Source organism: Gracilinanus agilis, chromosome 4 (genome assembly GCF_016433145.1).
Source record: "Gracilinanus agilis isolate LMUSP501 chromosome 4, AgileGrace, whole genome shotgun sequence".
Classification (NCBI taxonomy): Eukaryota; Metazoa; Chordata; class Mammalia; order Didelphimorphia; family Didelphidae; genus Gracilinanus; species Gracilinanus agilis.
Window position 1 is genome coordinate 115,319,814 of NC_058133.1, and position 9,805 is coordinate 115,329,618.

The window sequence follows — 9,805 nt, forward strand, 5'->3', positions numbered from 1 at the left end:
TTTTTCCTATGCAGTTTTTTAAACTTTTACAATGCTTTCTAGGAACATTACCCCTGAGAAAGTTGAGGATTGACTATATATGAGAGTGATAATGGAGAGTGGCTTTGGTGTGGGTGTTCCCTTTCCAAACACTGGTGAACTGGCCATATTGTTTTCAGAGATTTCAGGCCAAAGGTTTGACTCCCTGGAGGCTAGAATGAATTCACAAGTAGTACTGGCTCAATTGGATTATCAGAACAGAGGATAAGAATACTCAGAAGATGTTTTGAACACAGGAAACATATACTTGGCTCTGTGTTGGGATGGGTATCATAGGTATTATTTTGGTGTTTGAGCCTTTGGTTGAGTAACACTAGGGCTTTATAATAATTTCCCAGTCAATGGGGATATGATTGAGGATGTAGACTCTAAACCAGGGGTCGGCAACCTTTTTGGCTGTGAGAGCCATAAATGCCACATTTTTTAAAATGTAATTTCGTGAGAGTCGTACAGTGCTCACAGTGCGCGCTCCTGTAACAGCCTGAAAAAAAAATTTACTTTATGGCTCCTGCAGAAAGAGCCATATCTGGCCCTCAAAAGAGCCAGATATGGCTCGAGAGCCATACATTGCAGACCCCTATAATAGAGGAAGGCAAAATATAAAGGAGACCAAAAAGGGAGGAGGGAGTGGAGGAAAGACTTTCTCATGCAAGAATTAGGCAGTTGTGTATGGAGATGGAGTAGGCAAGAGAGTAAGTCAGAAATGGAGAATGAGTAATGGATAGGATTTTTTGTTGAAGGAACAAGGTACTTAGCTTGTAGAAGAAAAGACTGTGGGTGGGGAGCATAAAGGGGGAGAATTTTCTTTAATTATTTGAAGGGCTGCTAAGAGGAATAGAAATTAGACTTGTTCTATTTGGCCCAAAAGAGCAGAACTAGAAGCAGTGAATGAAAGATGCAAAAGAAGCAAGTTTTAGCTTGGTGTAAAGATAATTTTCCTGTCAAAAAGTGATTCCAGTTTTGGTAATTAGTCCTCCCTTTAGGGAACTTCAAATGATGGCTATATGAGGATTCTTTTTCAGATATGAACTGGACTAGATGGTCTCTGAGGTCCTTTCCAGTTCTGAAGACTTTGATTCTAGTTAAGTAGACTAGAAATACCTTTCCATGTCATTTACCTAGAACAGTGATGGGCAAACTTTTTAAAGAGGAGGCCAAAGGAAAGGAAATGCTCATCTCTCAGTCTGTTTCTAAGGCAACTCTTTTGAAGTTTCATTGTATTGTATCCTACTCATTGTATTCGTCAGATTAAGAATAATGTCGCATAGCTGGATAGAACATTACAGGGGGCCACATCTGGCCCGTGGGCCATAGTTTGCCCATCACTGAGAGCTATAGAGCTGTCAGTGAAGTAAACTGATTAGGACTGTGATTGAGGACAAGTAGGCATTTAGCAGGTGGGAAAGCTTTTACTTTTCCAGAAATGGAAGAAAGTTTTCAGTTTTGTTTAACTGAAACCTCTGCCTGGTGTACAGAGATAATTGGAATTTGTTCATTCTATTTTGTGGAGGTGGTCAGAGATTAAAGTGAGCTAAACAAAAAACAGAAATGGTTCCCTTTTCTTTTCCAAACTATCACCACTTCCCAATCCTATCACATAAGGAAGAGGAGCAGAGTCAAGGAAAATTGAATATGTGGTGCTCCAGAATGGTTTTTATCCACTCCAAAGTAATGGAATTTAGTCAGAGCTTTCCTTTTTCTTTCCAGTCCAAAACATTAAAAGTAGTGGAAGTTCTGAAGTGAGGAGAAAAAAAACTGAAGACATGACTATTAATTTGTTGTCCTATTTCCCACCCACACTTCTCCTCTATCACCGACTCTGGGTGTAACACCAGGTCTTGATTTCAGAGAACAAGCCACGTGTGCCTGGACACATAGCTCATATTCTATTTATGTCCTTCAGGCCAGTTTCCTACTTTTTCATTCAGTAAATGTGATATACTCTTGTAGACTTTCCTTTTAGGCATCATGCTGCTCCAATAAGCTCATCTTTCTCAACTAACTAGGTAAAAAGAGTAGTTCACTACAGTTTATTCAGAGAACTGTGCACGGCAGGATACTGGTCTGTCTGAGGGGAGGAGCGAGCACAAACTACAGAACACCCAGGCTATTTCAACACTAGAACATCAACAAGCATGTGAACAGTGTACCTCAACTGTCTTAACTGAAGGCTCCTTCACAAATGAGGACAAGATTTTTTTTGGTTCTATGTAGGAGTACTTACTTGACTATTTTTTTAAACCCTTTACTCCCAGCTGGATTCTTCCCTGATAATAATAAGCAATATTTATATAGTGCCTTTCATTTTCAGATCAAAAAGTTCTCTGTGAACCTTTCAAATAACACAAAAAGGTCACCTACCACTAAGTGCAGCCACCTAGAGTGCAGAAGGCAGCCATCAAATTACAGGCATCCTACAATAACACTTGTATACAGGATGAGAACTATAGAATATTCTACATTTAGAAAGTCTTTGATAAAATAGAAGACTTCCATGGAATAAGATCTCAAAAAAGGGCCATTAAATATGGTGACTTGATAACCCCTGAGATGGTTTTTTCAAAATAATGATGGGAACAGAATGCAAATAATAAAGAGCTGAAAAGAGACCTTGAAGTGAAGAAGTAGAAGTGTTGGGTGTAGATAATTTTTTTGAACTGGAAGAAGCCTAATGAAAGTGGTAAATTAAGAAGGATGGAAGGATAAATTAAGAAGGAAAAATTGATAGTGACTGACAGGAGGCAAAGAAATCATAAGGATGTAGTTGCAATAGTCTAGCAAAACTAAATGAGGGGGGGCAGCTGGATAGCTCAGTGGAGTGAGAGTCAGGCCTAGAGACAGGAGGTCCTAGGTTCAAACCCGGCCTCAGCCACTTCCCAGCTGTGTGACCCTGGGCAAGTCACTTGACCCCCATTGCCCACCCTTACCAATCATCCACCTATGAGACAATACACCAAAGTACAAGGGTTTAAAAAAAAACACCAAATGAGGGGGAGGTCAATGAATGAAAAGATTGGTATGATTAGGGGCTGTACTTCAAAGAGAGAATTTATGATCATGATTTTATGACATATGTAAGAGTTAAAGGAGAAGGAAAAGTGATTGATTCTGAGGTTTCAAATCTATATAAATAGGAAAATGAAAAAAACACTAACGAAAAAAGAGAAAGTAGAGAGTAAGAAGCATAGGTGAGAAATATGGGTTTAATTTTTGGCATGCTATTTGAAGTGATTTCAGGCTAACCAAAAAGAAAGAGATAGATGACTAGGGAAGTTCATTTCATTGCTGAATGGACAAGAATTTATCTTTAGAATACCCACAGTTAATATTTATAGATGGTCTGAAAATATTTAATTCTTAGCACCTTTTGTCTATTTGTTCTTTACCACAATCATGAGATAGTGAGCCCCTTGAGGACCACAACCATTTCTATTTTTCTTTGTATCTCCAAAGCCAATACCTGGCACATTGCAATTGCTTAAAAAATAACTTCAATTAACTATCACAGTGAAAATGGGAGTTGTAAAAAACTGAAGGATATGTGTTTCTTCTTAATTTGATGGGTTGCCATAACCAAAGAACTAATCAACTACTTGATCAATCTACTAGTGCTGATCCTCCCTCTACTTAGTAAGGTTAGTCAGTCTATGGTAGGGGTCGGCAACGTATGGCTCTCGAGCCATATCTGGCCCTCTGCAGGAGTCATAAAGTCAATTTTTTTTCAGGCACTGTTACAGGAGTGTGCACTGTGAGCACTGTACAGCTCTCACGAAATTACATTTAAAAAAATGTGGCATTTATGGCTCTCATGGCCAAAAAGGTTGTCGACCTCTGCTCTATTAGAACATAAGCTCCTTAAGAATAGGGGCTACTTTGTTTTCTAGTTTTTATATTCCCAGCACTCAAACACAGTTCCTGGCATATAGTAAATGTAGTAAGTGCTTAATTAATGCTTTCTCTATCTATCCTTCAAACCAATTCTTATCCGGCATGAACTCAAGGCCTTTTACCATTCTTAGTCTCTAGACCAATGGTTATAAATCTGGTATCTACGAACATTTCGAGGGTCCACGGAGAGATTTCAAAGGGTCCACAAACTTGAATGAGAAAAAAATTACAACTTTATTTTTGCTAACCTTTAACAGAAATTTAGCATTTCCTTTAATTTCTTAAAACAATTGTTATGGGTAGGGGTCTATAGGCTTTACCAGACTGTCAAAACAGCCATTATACAAAAAAATTAAGAACCACTACTCCAGATACTCTTCAACTTAACAATATTCTTTTTAAAATGTGGTGCTCAAAACTGACTATAATAATATAGATTAAGTCTGATTAGGTCAGTATACAATGAGAACTTCTTTATCACCTGTAGAGAGCCATAAACAAGCAATTTGATCTGTAATTCTTATCAGATCCAACTATAACTGATGATTATAACCAATTTTAACTTCTTTCATTATTCAAAGTTTTCCTGTCTAAAAAATCATGTTATTTTGAAAAGAAGGGGGATATGTCAGGAGCTATTAAGAGAAATTAGAATCTCAAGTAGATATTTTTATCTGGACCCCCTCAAAAGATCAATACAGACTGGCAGAGCCATGTATTATCTTTCCACCCTATTTATGGGACAAGACAGGTGTGGGATATCTAAGATAAAAATCTGAGATTCCTCTTTTGATTCCTTTCAAAATTCTCACCTTCCTTCAAAATACATTATAGTCTTATTGAAAAAGCTTTGGGCTCTCAGCACTCCAGCATGAGGGGGGCTAACTCTGTTCCCCTTTGCCCAAGAACACAGATGGCTGGTACGGCCAAGGCCGAACCCTTGACAGGGCATTTTGCCCAGAATTAAAGTAAAATAATGAGGCTCAAAAAATTGTTTAATACCATCAAGGCCTAGAAACTGACGGGGCTTTCTGACCTAACGGAGATGTCCCAGGCTCCACTTAAAGATAACACATGTAGTTGATAGTTTAGCATAGGTTTTTGTCTACGCCTTGGAGGCTTCTAAGGCTTTTGTTTTGACTATAGTAAAAATCTTGCTTTCTGTAACTGTGGGAAACTTTCTTGGCTTTTGGGGGAAAGGGATCTTTAATTTCCTTTATAATAAAGTGGCTACTTCAGTATTTCTTGAAGTACAATGAGCTAACAAGCCGTGCTTCCAATCTGTTTCATTCTTTGCTTCCTACGACCACCCAGGCCACTCAGATCAGTCTCTGGTTATAGAGTATCGATCTCTATAATCACCTCTTTATTTATGGATACTATATTCCTTAATGAAGCTTGATTTTATTAGCATTTTTGGCTGCCAAATCATACTATTGATTTATTTTGAATTTGCAGATGACTAAAATCCCTATCCCTCTCTTTTTAAGATAAATTGCCTTTTAACTATGCAGACAAAGCAACAAGCATTTATTAAGTTTGCAGGCACTATCCTAAGTGATGAGGATGAAAATACAAGCAAAAAGAAAGTAAGACCCAAAAGGTCACTGAAGAGGGGGACAGGGAAGAGATCCAAGGATAAGGGAGCAGGTATTGAGTATGGATATTCTAGGGTAACAGTAAAAATAGCTAACATTTACATTGTGCAAAGGAAAAGACAAAGGACTGTACTAAGTGCTTTACAAATATTAGCCAATTTGACCTTATAACAACCCTAGAAAGAAACTGCAATTATTATCCTTATTTTATAGTTATGGAAACTGAGGCAATGAGGTTAAAAGTTTTGTTTAGGGTCACACAGCTAGGAATCAGAGTCTGATGCCAGACCCAATAGGGGAAAAACTGTACCATGTTGAGTTAGCATGGTGAGGTTTGTACAGTCAGAAATACAGCTGAGAAAGGAATTGTAAAAAGATGGAGGCACCAGGGATGTTACAATATAATCTAAATGGTTGTGGGTACACACACTGGGTTGTATGAGAGACAGGACCAGGGTAGGGAGACCAGAGTACACAGCTAAGTTGCTCCTAACTGACAAGAATGGCTGTTGGCCAACTGTCAGCCAGCTCACCACTAGGCCAGAGTCTTTGAAACCAGCAGGCAAGGTAAAAAGTTTTAACAGTTTTAATTATGTTCAACTAAATAAAGGTGGGATAGGGGATTCTACACTAAAAACCCAAATGGCAAAACCACAGGGCAAGGGGAGGACTTCTCTACTCTAATCTTAGTGATCTAAGCAGGCAGAGCCCAAAGGAGCAGTAATGGAGTCTCTGGGAGGCTGCTTCAAACCTGGTTCCAGCCATGTTTGACCAGCACAGCTAATGGGCTGAGGGTGGCTTTGGGGTTCTCACGGTAATCCACAGATGATCACAGGATGCCAAAAGCTAAGGTGGTCCAAGGTATCCAAGTAGAGAGAATGTGCTTGAGATGCTGTCCACCAGATCCCAAACTCCTCCTCTACCTGGTGCTGCTCTGTAATCCATAGATGATCACAGGATGTCAAAAGCTAAGGTGGTCCAAGGTATCCAAGTAGAGAGGGTGTGCTTGAGATGCTGTCCACCAGATCCCAGACTCCTCCTCCACCTGGTGCTGCTCTGTAGGTCTTGTCCACTTGTTAGAAACCACAACCACTCAGGATCCCAGGGAATCGGGATGCAGGTCTGAGATCTCCCAGGGTTAGCAACAGTTTGTGCCAACCACTAATGGAGTTTCTCTCAGAGCACAAGCAACTTCCTGCTCCTTCATTCAATCTTGGAATGCTCCAGTCCTTCCTGCTAGGTCAACCTTAATACTTAATTAATTACTAACTAATCTTCCTCAAAACAGAATTCAACATTTCTCCACATATCACACTTGTGAAGCTGATTTTTTTAATTCATATGTAAGATTTTACAATTATTACTATTAAGAATGGATAAGAATGATAGATGGAGAAAGCAAAGGTATAGATACCACTGTAAATGGTAAATCTCCCTCTACAACATTGACTGAAAGGAGAAATGGAGCAGTATATTGGAATGTATGGGTTTATGGAAAATGTGACACCCAATGGGTACAGGTAAAAGAAGTCAATTATGATAATTATTTATATTTTCTTTTAAAAGGAATAAACATATAGACGTAAATCAACTGCCATCATCATGGAAATTATTTTGAACAGAAAGAGTGGGTTAAATATTATTGGTTGATTGATGAGAGAAAGTGTGTCTTTCCTAGTCAAGATCTACAAACTAATAAGAAAATGTGATTTGAAAGTTTATTTTTGGACTGGGAGCTGGGAGCCAGGAGCTGGGATCTGAAGTGCGAATTTGAGTGTCTGAGCTTCCCCTCCAAACTTAGTCAGAGTACCCCACTGGCTCCTGAGAGAGCCAACACAGGAGGGGGCTGGGGCCATAGATCATAGACCCAATGAATAAATGCAAAGGCCTAGAATAGCTGTTTATAGAACTGAATGCCTTTCTGAAGATCTTAGACAAGGGAAACCTGAGTAAAACAGCTGTGGTGAAGAAAAGTTTCCTTACTGACATTCTTCAACTCTACATGAAGTCCAGCAATTCTGATGTGGAATATATTTATTTGAACAAAGTTACAACCCATAAACAGCCAAATGTGTAGAAGGAAAAGACAAAGGCAAAGTACAGAATTTCTTAGATTCTCTGACCAGTGGAGAGTTGATACAGTATTTTTCTGCCCCACAGAAGAGCCTGATTTCCCACCTCCTGAAATAATTCCAGAAAGGAAATAATTCCCAGCCCCCTAAGATCAAGTCTCTAGAGCAGGGGTCAGCAACCTTTTTGGCCGTGAGAGCCATAAACGCCACATTTTTTAAAATGTAATTTTGTGAGAGCCGTACAGTGCTCACAGTGCGTGCTCTTATAACAGCGCCTGAAAAATTGACTTCATGGCTCCTGCAGAAAGAGCCATACATTGCCGACCCCTTCTCTAGAGGGATATTATGAAGAGGCAGAACCATATGATACTTTCTGGTGAACCTGTGAGCAGCTCCCTCCTATGAATCTTATGAGGAAAAAGAGAGCAACAAAAGCAAGTCAACAATCTACTAATGGTCATCCCTTGAACTCACCATTGAACTGGTAAATGAAATCTAGCTCTGTACCTTCCTGTAGTGGAAGAAGTGGCCAGGACCATTGATCAAGCAGTTGATTGTCATTAAGGAGAGTAGATTACTATGCTACAAATCCTCCAAGGATCACAGTCCCCAGCTCTAGGTGAATATAGTGGGCTGTAGTGTTGTCTACAAGGAGAAACAAGTGAGGAAGAAAGAGCATAACTTGAAGATCACTCCAACAAATGCTGATGTGATTGTCCTGGGGATTCAGAGCAAAGACCAAAAATAGAGCAATGGCTCTGGGTCATCCTAGAAGTCAGTGGCTTTCCTTCTGAAGGAGTTTCTGAGGGAAACCAATACAGCCCTGATGCCCAGTGTCTCAAATGTCAGAAACCAGATAGAGCTAAGACATAACTATTAGTTCCAGGATGTGAGAGTAATGTGGATGGTCATCCTGAGACCACAGAAACCAGAGATGTTAAGAAGAAAGGTATAGCAGGTCTCAAATTGAACAATTTGATGAACCTGGGGAGGAAGAAATCTGCTTCACTGGAAAATTCTGAGAGGTCTCTGAGTTATCTGAATGTTGATCAATAGCCAGTGGAAATCGGTGGTGTTATGTGAAGGAAAGCCACTGCACATCTACCTGAACAGGAACTGAACTAAATCAGCCCAGCAGCTACTCAAGCTGATTAGTTCAGAGTTCCATAACAAGAAGTTGAGTTTTTGTTGTTTTTTTTTTTTTTTTTTTTTTTTTTAGGGAGAGAGGGAAGAAACATGTGAAGAATCCAGGTAGCTGAATGATTCTCTCACTTGGAATTTTGGTTTCAGTAACTAAGATGACCTAAAATTATTACTATTATGTCTATTCAGTACTGCATACAATTTTCCCTGTTTGGAGCCAGTCTCCAGGATTAGTGACTCAAACCCAGAGCAGCTGTATGATAGAAGTTAAACAACCTCTGTTTGAAGTTGTTTGGAATGTGGAAATAGCCTAGAACTTGCATTAGAACAAAAAATCAACTTGTGGGGATGCTGCCCTTTCAGAGGAGAGGAAAAAGACTAGGTAGCTTTACTTCAAGTAAGTTATTATTAATAAAAGACCCTCATTCACTGGTTTAAATGATGTAAGAATGTTTTTTGTTTAATATGAGGACGATATTCTATTGGGCACTAACATGTTTTATAAGTAACTATGAAATCACCACCTTAAAGCCTTTATACAAGTCATTTTTGAGAACGTGTAGTCTCACATGCAGATTTTGGTCACACATCCAAAAATGTTCTCATTATCCTTGTTTAAAAGACATTGTCTGAGTACTAGTTCAAAGATATTTCATTAACCAGGTTGAATGAACAGATAAAAATTTCCTTTTCTCTTTATTAGGTTAGTTTAAATGTATGAATTAAATGTCTCAAACTGAGATGATACAAACACTCTTTTTCCTCATTTGGTAGACAGTGCCCAGGCCCCTTCCAAGGATATTGTAAAATTTGTTGAATGGGGATAGGAGAGTATGTCTCCCACTCCACCTTTAAAAACAAGCAAACAAATCACAACTAACATATGATGATCTTCCACTTGGTGGCCCTGTTTTTTCCTTTGATAGAAAAATAAACATTTGGTGTATATTTGTTGTTACTTGAAAGTTTATTTTTGTGTCTACTGCCTAACCACATTGTGGTTAGAAAGAGAGGAAGCTAAAAAAGGAACAAGTATTTACATTTTTTCTTGTGATATTATGATTC

At 38.9% G+C, this 9,805-nt stretch overlaps 1 pseudogene; it reads left to right on the forward strand.

The window, feature by feature from the left end:
* Positions 1–7,395: 7,395 nt before the first annotated feature.
* On the forward strand, positions 7,396–8,856 carry LOC123245986 (annotated as a pseudogene).
* The last annotated feature ends 949 nt before the right edge of the window (positions 8,857–9,805 follow it).